The 21,071-nt window shown below is 37.1% G+C and overlaps 1 long non-coding RNA gene across 4 annotated transcripts in view; it reads left to right on the forward strand.

Annotated features, from left to right (window-relative positions):
* LOC140641441 (uncharacterized) overlaps nucleotides 1-21,071 on the forward strand; it is a 43,513-nt gene that overhangs the window by 8,920 nt on the left and 13,522 nt on the right. For 2 of the 4 annotated variants that reach the window (XR_012037948.1, XR_012037947.1), the window contains exon 2: nucleotides 7,752-7,883. This is a non-coding gene — a long non-coding RNA (uncharacterized lncRNA). Of the gene's footprint in view, nucleotides 1-7,751; nucleotides 7,884-13,523; nucleotides 13,774-21,071 lie in introns of those variants that run through there. The other 2 variants (XR_012037951.1, XR_012037950.1) reach the window with 2 other exon arrangements.

Raw genomic sequence — 21,071 nt, forward strand, 5'->3', positions numbered from 1 at the left:
GGTGTTGCTACCTCATTAGACTGACTTAACTCTGGCAAGGGATTGTTACTCACTAGGGCCCAGTGCAAAGATTTATTTCAAAGATTTGGGCTGAGCAACTTTTGTTTCACAGTCATTCCTTTTGAAGAAAAGGAGGAAACCCAATACATTTTTATTGCATCTTATTTTTTATAGTGAAGGTTGTTTAGAATGGATAATATGATATAGCAAGGTAATAAATAAAGGAAAAGATAAGAAATGGTTATGCAGGGAGATGGGGAGTAAAAATGGATCAAAGAATAAATGATAGGAAACTGATGAAAAATATTTTGCCATAAACCACAGGGAACATTTTCAGTCACACATGCATTCATTCATATGGAGTCTTCCTCTCCTCCTTTGCATATATAGATCCACCTGTAAATGATTTTCGGAGCTACCCCTTGACCAAGCTTTAAAGAGTCCTTTGCCTTATTTTGACATTTATTCACCAGACTTTAGGATTCCTTTACCTCTTCATCCTCCACGTCCCCACCCATTCCCACATATTCATATATAGAGACTCTTTCCATGTATTGTAAAACAGGGTTAAATCACTGTGGAAAAATATCACCTCAGTTTTGGAATCCAATTGTTTCTTGAGGACCATGATCTTGACTTCTACAGGTGACAATTAAACCACTGACAACCCATTAGAAGAAGGGAACTATTCAAAGCCATTGCCTTGCCATGGGTCAGATATAATCCACATAGAGACCAATCCAACTTGGCAAAACTTATGTGGAATAACTGCCATGTGCTGAATTGCAGTGAAAGAAACAGAAAAATCAGATTATGAAATCAAGGAGTTTATAATCTAGGAAGAAAGAAAGATAACTGGAATTTAATTGTATCTTCTATGTGTTTGGACCCTGAGCAAATTCAGTGATTCACTTAAACTGTCTAAGAACATTTAGTAGTTAATGTTTAACTCCTAGAACAGGGCCTAGCAAAATACTGAGCCTTGATAAATATTTGTCAAATGAAGGAATGAATACATAATACTATGAGGAATCAAAAACTCATAGGAACCACATAATTGTTTGAGGTTAGGTAGAACTTACTGTACAAACAGTAATGACTACCATTTATTGAGCGTTTTCTGTATGCTCAAACCTATTAGTGAAGAAGCTTTATCAACACAGCAGCCAGTACATAAGTTTTGGAGCAGACACGGGTTTACATTTTTGCTCTATAAACATAGGATTGTAAGACCAGCAGCTTCACATTGCCAAGGCATGATTTCTTCATATATAAAATACAGATGAGAGTATCTATTTTGGAGATTTTATAAAGATTAAATGAAACAATATGTAAAGTGCCTGGCATAGTGCCTAACACAGGGTAATAAATAACTAACAAAAGCAATATTGGAACCCAGCTCTGGTTGAATGAATTATGGTCCCCCAAAGATGTCCATATTGTAATTCCCAGAACCTGTGAATGGCAAGAGATTTTACAGATGTGATTAAGTTAAGGCTCCTCATATATAGATTATTCCCAATTATCTGGATAGACTCAAGGTAAGGACATGGGTCCTTTTAAGAGGGAGACACAAAGATCATAATCAGAAAAGGAGATATGATGATGGGGGGAAGCTTAAAGTGATGCAGTCACAAGAAATTCAGGAAGCCTCTACTAGCCAGAAAAGGTAAAGACCTAATTCTTCTCTAGAGTTCTGCACCCAGAAGAAATGCAGCCTTGCTAACACCTTGATTTTAGTTCAGTGAGACCCACTGTGAAGAACTGTAAGATCATAAGTTTGCATTTCTTTAAGTTTATAAAGGACATGCACATGCTCTTTCCTCTATACCTTGCTTGCCTTCTGCAAATACAGAATTAAAGAAGAAAGAAATCTAATGTTTGGCAGCCTAGTGTTGATTTTGTTTTGAATTCTTATTCTCTTGACATGCTTACTATTTCTCCTCTCATGGCTAGACAATTTGGCAGGTCTGTTCTCACTGTTTGATTGCTTTTTCTGTGGCCACTAACTTGGGAGTTACATGGAAAAAGAAAAAAAGGACAAAAGCAAAGGAAACATTGGGAGAAATAAGAGCTGTTTTGGGGAAATGCAGATCCTCAGTATCTGTCTTCTTACACTGGAAAATGTATGCTTCCCTTGAAAAGGTTATGTTTTTCTCCACCATTTTCCAATATCTTTTCATGCTTCCTTCCTATCTCCCCAGACACAAACCCAGAGAATTTTGGAGAATCTGGAAGGCTTGTCTAATGGAGGCCTAGGTTTGAACTCCATTTTAAAATGCATCCTTAAAAATGGTTATTGTAGTGAATATGTGAGGATATCTTGAATCTTTATTTAAAGATAATCATTCACTTATTCATTTATTAATTCAAGAAATATATTTTTGAGAACTTCGCATGTGCCAAAAGAACTTTGACTCTTATGAGGAAAGCAGTGGTCAGTGAACAGGTCAGATACAGTTTTTTTCCTCATGCACTTAAAATTTCAGGGAGGAAGAAAAACTAACACGAGAAAATACACTTAACATGTGTGTCAAAAGAATTGTAAACTGTGTTAAATATTACTAAAGAAAGGAACCAAAGGCTGAGATAGCTCATAGGATGTATGGGGAGTGGGGTGAAGGGAGAAGGTTGCTGTAGGTAGGTTACTTAAAACAAGGTGTCAGATATTTAAGCCAAGACTACCTTAAAGGATGAATAGGAGTCTTGTAAAGAATGATGGTGTTCTGGAGAGCCTTCCAGGCAAAGAGACCAGCATGTGCAAAGGCTCTGAGGCAGATAGAAGCTTAGAAATTCCAGGAATTGAAAGAAGGCAGTGTGATTAGAATATAGTGAGTGATACCATGTTGTGAGGTGTATTTAGGTTCATAGCAGGGTTTCACTCCTTGAGAGTCTTACAGGAAATATAGCAGGGAATTTGATTTGACTTTGTGTGAGATGGAAAGCAATTACAAATTTTAAACAGACAGTGACATAAACTGATGCATGTTTAAACAGGCCATGCTTTGGTTTATTTGGAGGATGGATTTAAGAGGAGCAAAACTGGAAATGGGCAAATACAATATCCCAGATGAGAGCTAAAGAAGACTTGAAATAAGGTGGTGGAAGCAAAATATATGTCTAAATATAATAGAAAGAATTTATAAATAAAGCAAATATGGGGGGCCTTTTAGCTTGAATATCTGAGTGGATGGGGTACCATCCCAACTGAGATGAGAAGATTGAGGTGATAAGGAAATAATTTTGACAAAGGGATTGAGAGTTATATTTTGTGCATGGAAATTTCAGATGTCTGGCTATTATCCAGTGGAGCTGTCAAATTGGAAATTGGATAAGTATACAAGCCTGGAGTTCAAGGGACAGGTCTGGGCCAGAGATACAAATGTGGAAATCATTAGCATACTTATGATACTTAAAGACAAATGACTTGTGATACAGCTGGAGAATATGTGTGGAGCAAGTAGACAGTCCAAGGTAAAGCCCTGGGGAATTTCCACAGTGAGATGTCAGATGGAGGAGGAGCAGGAGCCATGGGAACAGAAGATGAGTAGTCGGCGAAGGAGGAAGGCAATCAGGCACAGGTTGTGGTCTAGAGTGCCAGAGTGGGAGGGAGAAGGCATGTGTGTTAAATGATGCTGAAGCTTGAGTGTAACAGAGAGTGTCTTTTGGATTAGCCAATGTGGAAAGCACTGATAACCTTGAGAAGATGAAGGTATATTTAAGTCACAAGTAGATTGCAATGAGCTAAAGAGTGAATGTAATGGGAGGAAGCGCAGACAGCATTTGTGTGCAGACATCTTTTCAAGAAATTTGGTAGTGATGGAGGACAGATTCATGGGGCAGATCTGGCAGGGAATATGTGGACAGTGGAGGTGTTTTGTGTGCATATACATAGATAAAAAGTGGGAGATGCTAAAACATGTTGGTGTGCTGAGGAGAGTAAGCAAGTGGATGGAAAGAGATTGTTGATACATGACAAAAAGTGGATAACTAGAAAAGCCAGCTCTTGAGAAGACAGGGAAGAACATGAGCTAGACCTTCACTAGCAAGGACACTAAGGAGGCAGGAGAGGAGTGCAGGTATCAATGATAGAAAGATGATGTTCTCACTTAATGGCTTCTATTTGTCAATGAATTTATGAAAAGTCATCAACTGAGTAATAGGGTTAGTGGAAGGTTTGAGGAAAGAAGAGAGCACATAAAATTCTTGTCTCGTTTGGATTAGATAATTAGCTTCCCTTCAGCTGACTCCGTGCTTATCATGCAACTTTGTGGTTGTAATTAGGCCTCCTGTGGGACTTGCCAACAGAGAAGATATGCAGGTCAGAGGTTCCAAATATCAGCCCAGAGGAAGTTAGAATTCTAGTAAAATGTATCTTGCGAGTCTGTCTATGTGAGTCAAACTGGTCAACTCAGGGATGCAGAGAAGTTCAGACTGGATGTGTAATCTGAAATGTGACCACCACATCAACTTTGTATATGCTTCTAGTGGGAAAATCCTTGACTTATCCAGCACCTTTCTTATATTCTTTTAAATTTAAATTCAACTAGCCAACATATAGTAAAACTAAGTGCTTAGTTTCAGATGTAGTGTTCAATAATTTATCAGTTGTATATAACACCCGGTGCTCATCACATCACAGGTACTTTCTTTTAAACTTCGGTAGGAATTATATCATTTGCCTGCATTAAATAGGCACATTTAGGCTCACAACAGCCTGTGCATTCTATGTCTTAAATAGTATCCTTGAAGAATTGGTTATGATGATTAATAATTTCATAGAAGCACCATTTTATACCTCCAAATTATAATAGTAAAATTTCTGTTGTTCAATTCTTGTGGAAATAAAATGAGTAAGCAGATAATAGAGACAAGGAAGATCTGAGATTAGCCTGGGAATTGAGGGGGCTTCTGGGCCTTATATTCTGAAGAGTCTCATCAGAGGGGTTTCCACATTTAATATTCTAAGTGTTCTGGCTCTGAGAAGAGTGCAAAGACAAGTATGTATATACAAGTAAGAAATAATTTTTATTTATTTGTCTGTTTAAAAAGACTTTATTTATTTGGCAGAAAGAAAGAAAGCACAGAGTTTGTAGCTACAAGCCACAATATCCTTAAATATTCCTTTAAATATCCCTTGAATACTTGCAAAATGTCCAGCTGATGGGTGGAAACAACAAGGAAATATAATCTTACAATATTTTGAGCAGAATAAATAGTGACCATCTGGGGAAAGAGGCTCTAAGTTTCTTTCTTAGATGTTAATTCTTTAGGTACTCCTTTCTTTGACTGCTCTTCATACATTATTATGATAATTATTCTTTTTAAGACTTCATATATTTTCATGTCAAAACAACAGTAAAATAATTGTGAGTTCTAGATAAAGCTACAGTGTAATTTCTATGTTTTTTTTTAAGATTTTATTTATTTATTCATGAGAGACACAGAGAGAGAGAGAAAGGCAGAGACACAGGCAGAGGGAGAAACAGGCTCCATGCAGGGAGCCTGATGTGGGACTCAATCCCGGGAACCCAGGATCACGCCCTGGGCCGAAGGCAGGTGCTAAACCGCTGAACCACCCAGGGATCCCGTGTAATTTCTATGTTATAGCAGCTGGGATTGTGTGTGGTATGTGTGTGTGTGTGTGCAAATGAGAAGAGAGGGACAGAGAGAGGGAGAGGAAGAGGGAGAGAGAGAGGGAGGAAAAGGGAGAGGGGAGAGAAAGAAAGAGAGAGAGAGAGAATAGAAATTTTTGTTGTAGATGAAACAAAAATTCCCTTGAATGATGGAACTCAGCAGAAACATCAGACCAAAAAACAGGACAGTACATTTATTCCAAAAACACTTATTGTACATTTTCCTTATATACAAGCAACTGCACTGGGTATTGGGCATATAAAACAGACCTTAGAAAACCTATGATTATGGAAACTTATATTCTGGTGGATGGCACCTGACTCTCCTCCCTACTACATTAATGGACAGGTATATATTTTTTACCAGAAGTTTCAATACCTTCTTTTGAGAGCCAAGGGAGGTTGAAGGTTTTTTGCTTTCTTGGGTCAAACACAACTTGGTTGGGTACTTTGTCTTTCTAGTTGTCTTAAACAACACAAGAAGTGACTTTCAGGTTTACAGTGATAATAAAACTTGAGCAGAAGTGGCTGATGGTGTTATTTACTATAGAAAAGGAAGTGTATCTGTAGAGTAGTGAGATTAGATCTATCAAGGTAGCTTGCAAGTAACTAGAAAGCAGCCACCAAATAGGATTGACTCCTTCCCTCAGTAGCAATAACATTATCTTCTGTTCTATTGAACTTTTCCATTTCATTTTTTGAAGAAACAAAGTATTCTTTCTCTTTCATTGGTAGACAGGCTCTCAAACACACAAGAGCATTGTCTCTCTGTCCCTGTATCTCTGTTTCTGTCTCTCTCTCTTCTCTCTCTCTCTCTCTCTCTCTCTCTCACACACACACACACACACACACACACACACACACACACAGATACTGCTTCAAGCCAGTTGCTTCCAGGATTTATCTCAAAGCTGCTACCTAGAAACAAAGCCCATTTTCTCCCTCTTACCAATCACCTTAAAGTTTTCTTTGAAGTAAAATCAGAAGTCCACCAGAGTCACTTTCCTGGTTGCTGAAAATTCCATCACTTCATTTTCACACCAGGATTCTCAGGCTGCTAGCTTTGCTCCTGGAGTAACGGGGTGGGGTGGTAGTGGGGGGGCAGTCTTCCTCCTTTTATCTTTGCTTATGTGGTGAAGCAAGCACATTAGGCAATATGGAAGCATATTATATCCACGCTTGTCTCCGTGGCATCATTTATAGTTTCTGCGTCAATGCTTAAGATCCTCGATGATAACAAAGAGGGTAATTAGTCTATAATTAGCAGTTAATCACAAATCTGTAGAAGAAATTTCAGCGTATTGACAAAGACTTTTCTTTAAGTGACATTTCTATGCATAGTTAATTAATTGCTGGTTTCAAATTGGGTCACTAGAAATGTATTTTTCTGATCTCTAGTAATTTCTCATGTAGGCACAGTTTTAAAAAAAATTCAGATAACATATCTAGGTGCCCAGTGTGTAGTTGAGCTATACTGCAGTGGGATAAAAGGCAAACCATGTAGGGCATGGTTAATACAGTTGCTAACGAATAACCAGTAACTGATGCACCACTGCAGTCTACTTTGTGAGTGACAGGACATACTCACTCACCCTTTTTTAGAAGGCACTTCCCCTCACCCCTAATTCCTTAAGGAAGTCAATGAACCAGAAACAGCTCACTGCACAAATATGAATTGCAATATGTAGCACATAAGATTAATAATGGGAAAAAACACACTAGCAGGAAGCAAGCCAGACTCTTTTTTACCCCATGTATTCATAGAAATAAATATATCTATAATATCTGTACCTGTGAGACTGTACTAAGTAAGGCTCGATATATGGAAATCCAATGGAATTTTAATAGAAAATAATGTGAGGATTGCTATGGAATTACATTGGTGTTATATTCACTAATACCAAATGCATTAGTTGCACTTAATACTGTTGCCATTACTGGCTAAACAGGGGTGATCACACCTCCAATAATCTGCTGAACAGATTTCATAGAGACTTTCTATCAAATAGTAATAAAAAATGAAATGCTTCCTGAGGCTTTCCAACTCAGAAGAAAGATATGTTGAGATTGTGAATTAAGTTTGAAACAATGTTCTTTTCCTGCACTATGTTCCAGCTCAAATAACACAGCCTTGGGCAAGTATGCCGGAGGATCTTATTCCATAGCCTGAGTAGTTGATGAAGAAGAGCCATCCAGATGGTTCAACTGTTAAGCCCCTGCCTGATTCAGGCCTAACTCCATCTATCTGTAAGTCTTCTGTCCTCCATGGTATGGATTTTATAAACAGAGGGGTTCTGATAATCTGTGCTCCACCCCTGGGCTGATACTCTAGGATTTTATAGTAGTGCTGGTGCTAATGTTCTATAGTCCTAACCCTACACCTACAACCTCCATGGACTGTCCCCATGGTAAAGCTAAGCTCTTTTTCTGACTCTTACATGGCCCCCAAATCTGGAATTTACAATATTTTATGATATTGGTATTTTCTCATTTTAAGCATAAGGAAGCTGAGGCTCAGAAAGATTTAGCAATCTACATGGCAAGTAAATGGCAAAGCTGGGCATCAAATCCAAGCTGACCTCAACATCCACATGCTGACTTTACATTTCCTCTCATATTCCTGAAACTGTGGCCTAGAACACAGTTTCTTAGGCCTGACTACACATAAGAAACACTAGAAGGCTTACTAAAAATACAGATTCCTGAACATTTTCCCTCTGATATTTTGATTTTACTAAATCAAAATCTGGGGTAGAATCCTGGAAGCAGATTTCCTCCAATAGTAGATCTGGGCAGAGTCCAGGAATCTAAGATCCTCCAAGTGATTCTGAAGGAACTGCTGATTTTGATCAATGCACCACACTGGAAACTCAAATTGAGATTCACTCATTGTTTCTTTCAACAAATATTTCTTGGATGCTGACTATATACCAGGTATTGTTCTAGATGCTTGAAATAGAGCAGAAATAAAACAGATAAAATCCCTGCTCTTATGAAACTTACACTCTAACTAGAGGATACATACCATGAAAAAAATATATATACTATGAAGCTGTGACAAATGCTATATAGAATAACAAAGCATGAGATCTACAGGAGATATTAACAGCATGGCTGTAGTTAGATGAGAATGGCTAGGTGAAAATGATAGAAGATGAGTCTGGAGGGGGCAGGAATTTCCTCTCTGATGGAAGAAGTCAGCAGATTCATGGACAAGTTCCAAATATGTTGCTACAACAAACACTTCTGGAAGGGAAAAAAAAGATGTTCTTTTTCTCCAGTTCTTGTGATGACAATAAAATGACAACACATCTGCCCTTTTTGGGGAAGTAGCATCCTCACATGTGGAATCTGAACCCCATAGGTTCATCTCTGCCTCCTCAGACAGGAAAGGAGAATTGGCTCAGCAGTGCTGATGAAGATCCATCCTTTGCAATCAAAGATAAGGTTCATTGCCCAACCAAAGATCCCAAGAGTACTTTAAATACCATTTGGTTCTAGGCAGTGCTGAGAATCCTCGAGAAGCTGCACAGCAATGAGTGCAAGTTAACAGAACAGCTCACAAATAGATCCTGGGGGAGGCTCCTGCTGCCTTGTGGCAGGCCCATAGCCTACACACACCCAGTCAGCATCTTCTGTAAGCTGGGACACTCCAAGTGCAAGTTCAATGCTTCCCCATGGTGTTTCCAGGGATATCAGTAGTGAACTTGATGCTTCCAGTTTCCACTCAGATTCTCCAAGATCCTCAGGGACTATAGTTACTATCTATTACTAGGAGAATTTCGCAAAGAGTGCTTCCTCAAATTATTACAGGTTGAGACCAGAGCTAAACAGATTACTTTAGTCTACATTTATTCAGGGCTATGATAGGTACACAGGTAGCTTCTCTGAGGTATTCTCAGAATTTAGGGGAACGATCAGGAAAAGGTGAGTCCCCAAGAGAGGGAAGAGCACACATGCATGTTTCCCATGTGCAAATGCCTTATTCTCAGATGGTTTGTATTTATTTTGCTGAGGGGACTTCACAGATTTCTCTGGCCAACATGTGTCTCCAGGACTATGGCACAATTTCAGAAAGAGTTAATCTGAGTGATAGTGCTGCTTCTTGCCTGGCTGAAGTGGCAAAGCTAATGGTAACTGAAGGTGAGAGTCTTCATGAAAATTAGAAAAGGGGAAAACGAAGAGGAAGAATAAATCACTGTATTTCCAGCCCTGTCCACAGTAGAGTACTCTGTTCAGCTAGCACAGGCATCCACTTAACTTCACCTACCTAGACTGGAAATGGGTGGCCTTGAAATCTCAAAAAAGCAAAATCATCCAGCTCCTTTGACTTTGTCTCAACCTAAGTGTAAAATAGTCTCACAGGATTGGGGTGTCCATGGAGTTCTTCTTTATACTAAGCAGTTAGCCGAGATAGCTGTTTTGTCTTTTTAACATCTTTCCTCCAAACCTAACCCGAGTCAGTAGGTATACCCTGCTTTAAGGCAGTTTTAGACTCAATTTTATACATAATTATATATGTGATATGTAATAATATATGTGTATTAATAGTGATGATATGTTTTTAATAGTGGTCTGAAGAAAAAGTCACTCTTTAGCATCTGAAAGGGATTCTGATATAGTTAGGATAAGAACAATACTTATATAATATACATATATATAGTGTACATATATACTATTGAAATATATACATTTTAGTACAATAAGCTAGTGGTAAAATTGGTATCAGAGTCCCATTTTCTGTTCATCTGAATAAATATCTTTTTCTTACTGCTGCCATATTATTGCTACTATACTAGTCACTTTTATTGATGAATTTGGTGATATATGATGAGCCCAGAGAGGTATATGCCATTTTATTACTCTCAGTAATGTAATCTGGAAGTCGGTTGCAGCACAGATTTTATATATCAAACAAGAAAGATTAATAAAGACACACAAAAAAGAAAATGACCAGTTTAACTTTTATCTTTATTTCAATCTTAGTTCCTATTTTGCAGTTGACTTCTTCACCATTTTTTTTTCTTTAATAAGCTCGCTTGCCAATTCTATTTTTTGGACAAGTTGTTTCTTTCATCTATGTTTTTTTGTAACTTCTCTTAAATGTTTATTACCCTTTAGTGCAGAATTATTTATCCCCAGATTCTTTTGTTTGTGGATATAAGCATTTGGGTTATTTTAATGATTTGTCTCTCAGTAAGTTTGTTTGGATTTATGTCAGTAGCATCTCTTTCCCAATTAAAGTAAGTCACCCCAATGTTTCCAAGATCATAAGATCAAACTTATTGATGACTTCAATTCTTAAGAGCCAATCTTCTCTTATTGAGTGCAAAGCTCAGCTCAGTAACAGGATCTTATTACAGAAAGAAAGAATAAAGTGGTCACCATAATGCTTATTGTTGGGATGTTATTTTTATTCACTGAGAGAACTGCAAGTGTGAAAGTTTGCTTGACATCACTTAATCTGCCTTAGATAAGCAACTGATTTAGGTGAGATCAAAACATGCAGTCCATGGAGGACACATTGAGTTGCCACACACAAAAAATGAAAATATGAATTTACCTTAAATGTTAGATGATGAAAATTGGCACTTGATGAATAAGGACAAAGATATAGGAAATCATCTCAAAGATGTAGAGTGATTTCCAGGATAGAGAGACTATTTTTATTGATAGTATTAACACATTTAAACTATGAATGAATCAAAGCAAAGGAGATTGGTTAACCATAAATGTGCAGGAAAAGGAGTGTTCAAAGTCAACAATCCCCAGGAAGAAGGGAGCAGGTCTCAGTGAATGTACATCAAGTTTGATAGAGGATATCCTGAGACATTACCAAATCCCCAATTCTATCTGTGTCCTCATCTCTAAAATGGAGATTAAAAGTATCAACATTTAAATGAGATCCTGTTTTTTTGGGGGGTGGGGAATTACTCTTTAACTTTTATTTTATGTGTGTGTTTACCATTTTACCAAAGTATAATCAACATATAATAAATTATGTACATTTAATATGAACAGTGAAACCACCAACACAATTGAGATAATGAACATATGTACTATTCCCCTAAGTTTTTTTGTGTCTTTTTATAATCCTTCCCTCCTGCTGTTCCTTTCTACCCTCCTCATGCCCCACAGCTCCCATCTCCCAAGTCTCCAGGCAACCAAATGATCTACTCTTTGTCATTTTTAGATTAGTTTGCATTTTATAGAATTTTGTATGGATTGAATTATGCAATAGGTGTTCCTTTTTTTTCAGCTCCTTTCACTCGGCATAATTATTTAGCAATTCATCTATGTTGTAGTGTGTATTAACAGTTCATTCCTTTTTATTTCTGAGTATTTCATCATATGGATATACCACAGTTTCTTATCCAAACACTTGATAAAGTTGGATTGCTTCCAGTTTTGGCTATTGCAAATGAAGTTGCTATAAACATTAGTATATAAATCTTGAGTAAATACTTAGGGATTGGAATGACTGGATCACATGGTAAATATATGTTTAACTTTTTAAGAAATTGACAAACTGTTTCCAAAATGGGTATATTTTATGTTTCTACTAACAGCATATGAGAGTTTCATTTCATCCATACAGGTCCTATATTAAAATCAGAATGATCTCAGTAGCAGGTGTAGGTTCACTCTCCAAGTCTGTATTTCCCATAAGTCAGCTGTGTACTATGCCTCTGAGTGATTTCTGCCATTGTAATGTATGATAGTCCTATTATTTATTAATGTTTATCTTGAAAATAACTCACAGTCATGCTCTTGCATGACCAGAATATATGCACCTATAAATTGGTATTATTGATATCCAAGTTTATGTAGTGATTTTTGGGAATCTGGTTAATATCCCTGTAGAGACTTAGACACATTGCCAACTCACATTTTTGAGCCTACAGAGTTTCACCTCTCACTGTGGACCATGGTCAGTGGACTAGGATAATTCCACCCAGTGAAACCAACCTCTCCTGTGCCACTCTAACCAAAAATATTATTTTCTTACAAGTAAAACACCATATCTTGCTGATTTTGAGCTATACCTATTGAAAATAATAAATAATTCATCAGCTCTGAGTCTCACCTAAAAGTATTAACCTTTTTAAATTTCCAGTGCCTAGGCAACCCTGAGATTCTTTGAAGGTTCAGCTCCCCAAGGGCAGAGAAACAACCTAAAAAATTTATACCAACTTTTCCCAAGTTAGAGCCAGTAACTCAATCAGTCTCAATGGATTCCTGACTCATAAGCAAGCTTTCTCTATTAGGTGGTGAATTCTAGGGATTGGTGGATCTGAGAAGTCCATCTTGGCTGTACCTGTGATAAACAGACACTAAAAAATGTAAATGAGGGTAGAAAAAGACTTTGAAGTCTAGAATCAGAGAATCCAAGAACTTGAGAACTAGAAATGACTCTAGTGACCAACCAACATAACCCTTGGGATGCTGAGGTCCAGAGAAGTAAGAGTATTGGCCAGAGGTCACAGAGTCGGTGATTAAGTAGCAGAGGTGCTCTATTTATTTTTTAAATAAAATTAAAATCAAGCCTCATGACAGTGCTTTCACTATAGTGTATTCTTCACAGAAGTACTTTGGACCGATTGCTGTTAAGAAAGCAAGGGTCATAGGGAAACAATGCAAAAAAGAGAAAAAGAGGGTAAGATTTTTGAACTTGGTTTTCCTTGAAAACAAAATAAACAAAACAAAACAAAACACCTTCAGAGGTTGTTTTTACTTTGATAGACCATGTATTCTTCCAGCAATATTCCAGCTTCTCTTTTCCTTTTTTAGTTGCATATGGTTCAGCTGAAGACTTTGGGACTTTTCTACCATAATCATGGAACTATTTCCTAATCACTATTCTGCATTTCTTTTCCATTTATCAAGCAGTTCCACTTCAAATTGCCTGTCTTGAGACTTACTGAACTCTACTAGCATTCAAGCCTGCTCACCACCTACCTCTTACTGCATCTGACTTCACTACTCCATTGCTTCCTGTGGCCTGTTGACAGTCATTTAGTTTCTGTGTTTCCCATTCAATAGCATCTCTGTTTCAGTCCCCGGTAGAGCCTGGCTGGAAACTTGGAAGAGAGGAGAGCACATAAATGAAAAATAAACCTCTATTTTCACATCAAAATTGGAGGGTTTTTTTTTATAGGTCTTATATATTGTTTAGGGAAAAAAGAGTTCATTATTCCTGCTCATGACCTAAAATCAGAAAGCCTTTGCAAGGCTTAGATGTATAGATTATTGAAAACTAAAACCTGGTTTCCACTGGGTACAGACTATCATAAATTCATTCCCATTTAAGGGATTAGAATGACAAAAAGGGAAAATGAAATGCTCTAAAGGAATTTAAATCTTCCTCCTCCTAGAGAATTTAATGCTTTGAGTTCTGTTTCTAAATGTTACAGTCTACAGTGTAATTCAGGAAGTCCCCAACCTATTACCTTTAGCTTTTCCAACCTCAAATGACTCCCATTAGGGCTCTGTGGCCCAAATGAAGTTGATGAAGCCAACCCTTAGAAGTGGTTCTATTCTATAAAACTCTTAATGCATACTTCATCAACCAAAAATAGATGATTTAACTTTTTCCAAAATGACAGACATTTTGGGTTTGGAGAAAAAAAGATGCAATCACTGTGCTATCTCCCATAAAGAGCCATCAAACCCCCAGTGGTTAGTGTTGCCCAATAAACTGATGAGCCACATTGAGAATATTGGATGTGGGGTTATTCTGCTCATCGGCCCTCAAGAGAGATCAAATGGCACTGAAAACACTTTAGGGAATGTCAAGGGAAAATAATTAAGAAGAAGAAAAGGTAAGAAAAAGAAGGAAGACCAAAATTAAAACAAAAACAAGTCAATGTTTTTGCCTAGAACGATAAAGCTAGATATACTTGAAGAAGAAAACATGATGAACATAGCACAAATCCTTATTTGATAAAACATCTTATCTGTCTGCTTTATCTGTAAGGCTCTATGTGGAGTGCTATGGGGGGAATGGAGATAAATTAGACAAAGTTCATGTCATGGAGTATATGCATTTTAGTGTGTTTAAAATTAGAAAAACAAATATCAATAGTGCAAACAGAACACTGCATATGTCTAAGAGGTATGCAGATAAAGCAATAGTATTTCAGAGGATGAACAATGTCAATTGGAAGGAAAAGGAAGGGAAATTATAGATAAAGTTTTATCTCAAAAGACAAGTATGATCAAATGTGGATGTATTAAAAACAAGAGCATAGGATATAGAGGGACTATAGGGAAAAGTTACATCAGTAAATTAGTTAAGGCAAAATTTACTGGTATGATTGATAAATCCTCAATCTCAGTGGTTTCACAGAATAGGGATTTAATTTTGGCTTCCAAAATGGACATTCCTGTTTAGTAGGTGACTATCTATAAGTGGTGATTTAACAACAAAGTTCTTTCCATCTTTTGGCTTTTATCTACTCTCACATCTCTAAGATCACTGCACTCATCTACATTCAGCTGATAAAAGAAAAGAGAATAGAAGGAAACACTTGGAAAATTTTTGTGGGCTGTCTCTAAAAGTGGTACATTGATTCTACTTATATTCCAATAAGTATAACTTAGTCATGTGCCCACACTTAACTACAAGGTATACTGGGAAATGTAAGTCCAGTGAGAATAGCAAAAAGAAAATGAATTTGATGAATAAATAACTAGCTGATCTCTTCCACAGGTGGGAAAGTCTGAATGGAGAAGTAATTCAGTTTGGTTGAATTGAGGTTGGGAGATAAGACATTCTCTGAGATAAAACTAAAGAAGTGGGTTGAGAACATTTTTATTTTTGAATAATGGATTGATTATTTCATTCATTCATTTAGCAAAATTTATTTAGCACCTGCTATATACCAGATACTATACTAGATGTTGAGGATTCAATAAGCAATGTGTCTAGTGGAGGAGACAATTATGAGAGTGTTGTAAGCATAATGATAGAGGTATATAAAAATACCATAAAACACAGAGGAAAGGAAATCACTCTGCTTGGGAAGTTTGGGATTGGAAGTGAATCAGAATAAGTCTTTTTATGTGAGAATAGTGGGCAGTGGGGGATATGAAAGTGATATTCCAGGTGGGGGAAACATTCTAGGCAAATGTCCAGGTATATGGAAATCACAAGGTCACAGAGAATATGGAATTTTTCACAGAATCCTAGTTTGCTAGAAATTGGCCAACTCTACAAGTCTGAAAAATATGAATTCAGGACAAAAAGGAAAAACAATGGAAATGCAGCATTTCACAGTGGATCATTAATTCACAGAGTTTTTTCTTTAAGAAGTGGTATAGACTAGTGATATACACATTTACTGGTAGATTAAAGAGATAGATTCAAGATTGAGAGATTACAATGTAGGAAGCTTTTAGGGGTACATTGCAGGTCCCTTGCATTTATTGGCTTAATCATAATATATTATTTGGAGTTGGCTGTCAAAGACATGGGCTTTTAATTCAGATAGACTTGGATTTAAATCCTAGATGTAGCCCTTGCTAGCTATGTGGTCCTGGGTGATTTTTGAGTCTTGGTTTTCCTTGTCTGTAAAATTGAGACATTGATATTATATACTCTAGTGTATCAGTTAGGTTTTTTGCCCATTATTTAATGGCTTAAAAGTGATTTATTTTTGAGAGTTGACAATTTTGATTGTGCTCAGTTAAACAGTTTTCTTGCTGGCCTCACCTGAACTCATGCATATTGCTATATTTAGCTATAGGGTGGGCCAAGGGCTAGTTGGTCTGCAATAGCCACTTGTCTGGTAATTTGTTCTGGCAGTCAGTCAAGGTAATGAGGCTGAATGTACTAATGTAGCTAGTAGGCTAGTTTGGGCTTATTCATATAGTGACAATCTCAAGATTCCCAAGTGTATAAAGATAGGGCAAGCTCCAATGCTGAAGCGTTTTACAAGCCTCTTTTTGTGTTATGTTATAATCTCACTGGCTAATGCAAGTCATGATGTTCCATTGGCCAAGCTCAAACTTAGTATGAGAATTGACTATCCAAGGCCATGGATACGGGGATTAAAAAATCCATTGGGACTGCAACAATCTACCACATTCAATCATGGTGTTGTCACATAAATTAAATAATATAATGTACTTACTATTTTGATCAAATTTACTAATGTAGTAAACTTTCAATAAATAGTAATGATAAAGATGATGATTAGGCATGGATCACTGCCAAAGTGGAATATGTAATTACTTTTTTATAGTTGAGGAAAATGTCTAACAGGAAATAGGAGATCTAGATTTTAGTCTAGCTTTGCTGTAATATGATTTGAGGTAGGGAATTGATACTAGAAGGACTAGAAGTTTAGTTACAACAATGGACAAATAAACATTTCTTTGTTAATTGCTACTCCAGATAATTCTTCTACCATTAATCCTATCACATCCCACCTTACTAGATTGTTTCTCAATACTCTCCCTTGTCCGTTCACCACAACGACCTTTGTCTGCCTAGGCCTGCCACCACTGAATACATGACTTATTATACAACCTCTCACTCTGTGTCAGATATCCTGGGTACTTTTTCTTTCTGGATCTGTGAATGTATTTATTAGGATGCCTATAGATACATGCAACTAAATAACTAACTGAAATGGCTCAAACACTGAGGAATTATTAGTTTATGTAATAACTCTGGAGGAAATAATTCCTGAGTTGATTGATTGATTGATTGATTGAGAGGTTCAATAAATGTCAGTTCTCAGATATGGCACTCTGAAATTCTCTTTGGTTTTCTTTTGCTATTATTGCGAGATGACAGCTTTCATTTCCAAACATCCTGTACTCACAAGACAACATCTCAAGGCAAGAGAGAAAGGGTACTTCCTATTCCCACTTGTGGTCCCTTACTCCCTTTTGTTTACTTATCAGATATGTCAAATTCTCTCAGAACCTTCTCCTTTATTTCTCATTGACTAGAAAAATTACTTCCAAACCAATCAGAGGCAAGGAGGGAATAAGGTTCTTGTTATCATGGTGAGATTAGATTTCTCATCATTCATTTTCCATAAATAGAAAGGGGCCATATTCCTTGGGTATACTGTTGCATAATATATTGTTACAAGATAGTTGTTTTTTAAACCTTTACTCATGATTCTTACAAAAATATAAAATGGATAGGTGTCAAAGATTTCATTTAACAGATGAATTAAGAAGGAAATGAGAGAAATTACAACTAGTTCTAAAGAGATTCCAAAGACCAAACAAATATATAAGACCATCATGATTGCTGAAGTAAATTTATTTAATTGATGCAAAACTAGCTTCTTCCATTGTAGGGGAGAAAAGTCAATTGAACCTCCATGGAACAGAACTTATTTTCTATAGAAAAGAAATATTTGTCTTACCATGAGTTTTCTACAAGTTAACTTCTCTCTCTATAGGCTTGTAAAATAGCTCAAAGACAATGAAAGTCACAAATAACATAAAATCAGATGACTCGGGAGAGTGAGCTTCAAACAATATATATATTTAATTTGAAGACATTTTATAGTCTTTTGGTCCATTAAAAGTCTTTCAATTTTTTCTTATAATATGAGAAAAATCAGATTTTCTTAGCAAGAAATGAAGGGACATGGCTGTTGGACAGAACACCAACAGTTAGAGAAATAAACATATTTTAATTTGCAGTGAGGCTTTCATATCACTTCACAAGGATCACTTTGGAGGTAAATGGTGAAACAGACAGTATTGGTTGTGGCAGAGAAAGCCTGGTGATTTGTCCTTAATCTAAGCCTGAGCCTTCAGTGGGAATGGAACAGCAGCTTGGTATCTCCATTTCTGAGAAGTTGCTAGAATTGCACATTAGGAATTGTCACCAGAGGCACTTCTGCCATGAAAGACTGGACCATGAATGATTCCTTCTTGGAAGCCACAGAATTTAATTTTTCTAATGTGCATGATGATTCTTTGTTCCCATTCCACCCCCTTCCTTGGCTCTTTCTGCATTTAGTGTAAATTGAATTCCAAGGGAATTATACCAGGGATCACATACTATTCATTTCAGTCTGTTGACAGGCAATTTTTCTGTAGTACCCTGCTGGGGATTTGATAGTGAGAGGGGGTGGTGTGAAAATGTGATATCTGGTATTCTTACAGCTTTTGTCCCCAATCTGGTGTTTATGGACTGCTTTATTCCTGTGTCTTATACACTTTGGGATACTATATTTTTGTACCTTAATTAGCTTCAAAATTAATAAACCAATTTTTTCCCTTAAGTTCCAAACCACACAGTGTACTTGCCAACACTGTTAGCTCAGCAAACCTGTCTTGTCATAGGAAAGAAATCTAGTCAGGCTTTTGCTAAACACTGCGTTTAATACACATACATTTCACACATATACATCAGACTTTGCCTGTGAATAAATTTTTCCTTGAGAAAGCTATTTTACAAGCCTTACACACTTTAGAGGAATAAACATTTTCTCCACTTTGTTACATTGCAACTAAATAATGTCTATATCCAAGGCAAAATATAGGTCTATACTGATTTCTCTAGGCTAGTGGTTCTCAAGCTTTGGCCTGCAGCATAATCACAGAGGTGCTGGTTGAAACATAGATTGTGGGCCACATAACAGTTTCTGATTTGAAAGATCTGGATGGGCCTAAGAATTGACACTTCTAACAAGTTCCCAGGTGGTTACTGCTGCTGCTGGTTTGGAAACTACAGCCCAAGAACCACTGCTCTAAGCCAGTTACCATCAGGAGATTCTCTCAGTCCAGAAGGCATTCAGAAATCTACATGTGAGAGATAAGGGAAGTCATTTTGTTATTTCTAAGGAGTATTTCCTTACCCTTCAAAGGTGCTTATTTGACTTTCTATTATCTTCATCCATGAAAATATTGATGTGAATAATCAAAAATGGCAGACCATTAAAAAATCATTGTATTGAAATCACTCTAGTACTTCCAGTTCTCTGTTGATGCGTGCCATAGGTAAGAGAAAGAGACTGAATTGAAAATCAGCAAACTCATAAATCTGAGTAGGATTCTTATCATATACTGGCTGTGTCACTTTGGTCTATCATGGACTGTTTCCTTTCTGTAAATTTCATCTGTAGACAAGGATTGTGGATTGTGTTGATTGCTAAGTCCCTTCCAGCCCTAATTTTCCACAAAACTGATCTTAAGCAAGCTCATCTGCTGGTTTGGGCGTCTAGAGCAAAGGAATCCAGCAGGAGAGGGGCAGTAACTTCCTCAGAGCCCACAGCTATGGTTTTGTCAACCTTGATGACAGAGTGAAGAGCCAAGTAAGTGGAGTTTCAAGGGACCCAGGTAAAAGTGATCTGATTACCTGCTCTTTTGATAGAGCTGTCACAGGGTTATTAATGATCTCCAACTGCCTCACACGGTTTTGCATGCTGTCACACCTATGCCCTCAGAATTGTTCCAGCACCAAAGATCCTCAACCAGAGGAAAAGTGCAATCTCCACATTTCAGTAGAAACTCTGGAGGCTTTGCTAGGAAGTGCTCTGGACAAGTAAGAAGGCTCCCTGCAGTCCACTTCAGGCATCTGAAGGGTCACAAAAGAAAGGTGGAATGCTTTTGGTTTCACCTCAGAGTCCTAGAGTTCCATGCACAGCCTATGGTTAATAGAAGGGCAGAGACTCTTTGAAAAGAAATCTATTGTCAAGTCTTGCAGTCCATTGTGCATGTGTGTATATGTGTTTCTTTGGCAAAATTATGGACTCTTATGACTCTCCATGCTTCCTCCATCATTGAATTTGTCTATTGCCAGAACTGGAGCAGAAGAAGTACTTTGTGCTGAGTGGATAAATATATGGATATCCATACTTCTGTGTGGAGGTAAATATAAGGGTTGTTTTGTTGGTTTGTTTTTCTCCGAAAACTCTTCAGAATCAATAAAGTTATTAATGAATGAATGGCTTTTATATGAAAACAAAGTTACATCAAAGGCTTGGAATATTTGTTGCCTTGGTAAAGAGATATTGAATGGGTAGATGAATAAATTCTTCAATAGAAGTTTCATGAAAACAGGATTATTTTGTGGCTTGCAAAATTAGCATCTGAACTTCTAAGTCCTGACAAACTTTCAGTGGGTCCCAAAGGTAGGTCTGCAATAAAGAAACAAATAAGTAAACAATTTCTCCCTGATCTCAGCTCCACTAGCATACATATTTTTGTTTCTTCATTGTTTAATAATAATAATAATAACAGCAACAATAATATTAAGGGCACTAACTGGGCATTAAGACCCAGGCATTGTGCAAGCCCTCTTTTCCTTTTTTCCCCTCTTTTCTTTTAATACTTATAGCAATCTAAGAAGTAATTACTATAATTATCCTCAGAAAGACTGGATAATTTATTCAAGGGCATCCAGTTGTTGATGGGGGAGGCAGGATTTTTGCCAAGGAAGTCTGACCACAGTGCCAC

This window comes from Canis lupus, chromosome 10 (assembly GCF_048164855.1).
Source record: "Canis lupus baileyi chromosome 10, mCanLup2.hap1, whole genome shotgun sequence".
Classification (NCBI taxonomy): Eukaryota; Metazoa; Chordata; class Mammalia; order Carnivora; family Canidae; genus Canis; species Canis lupus.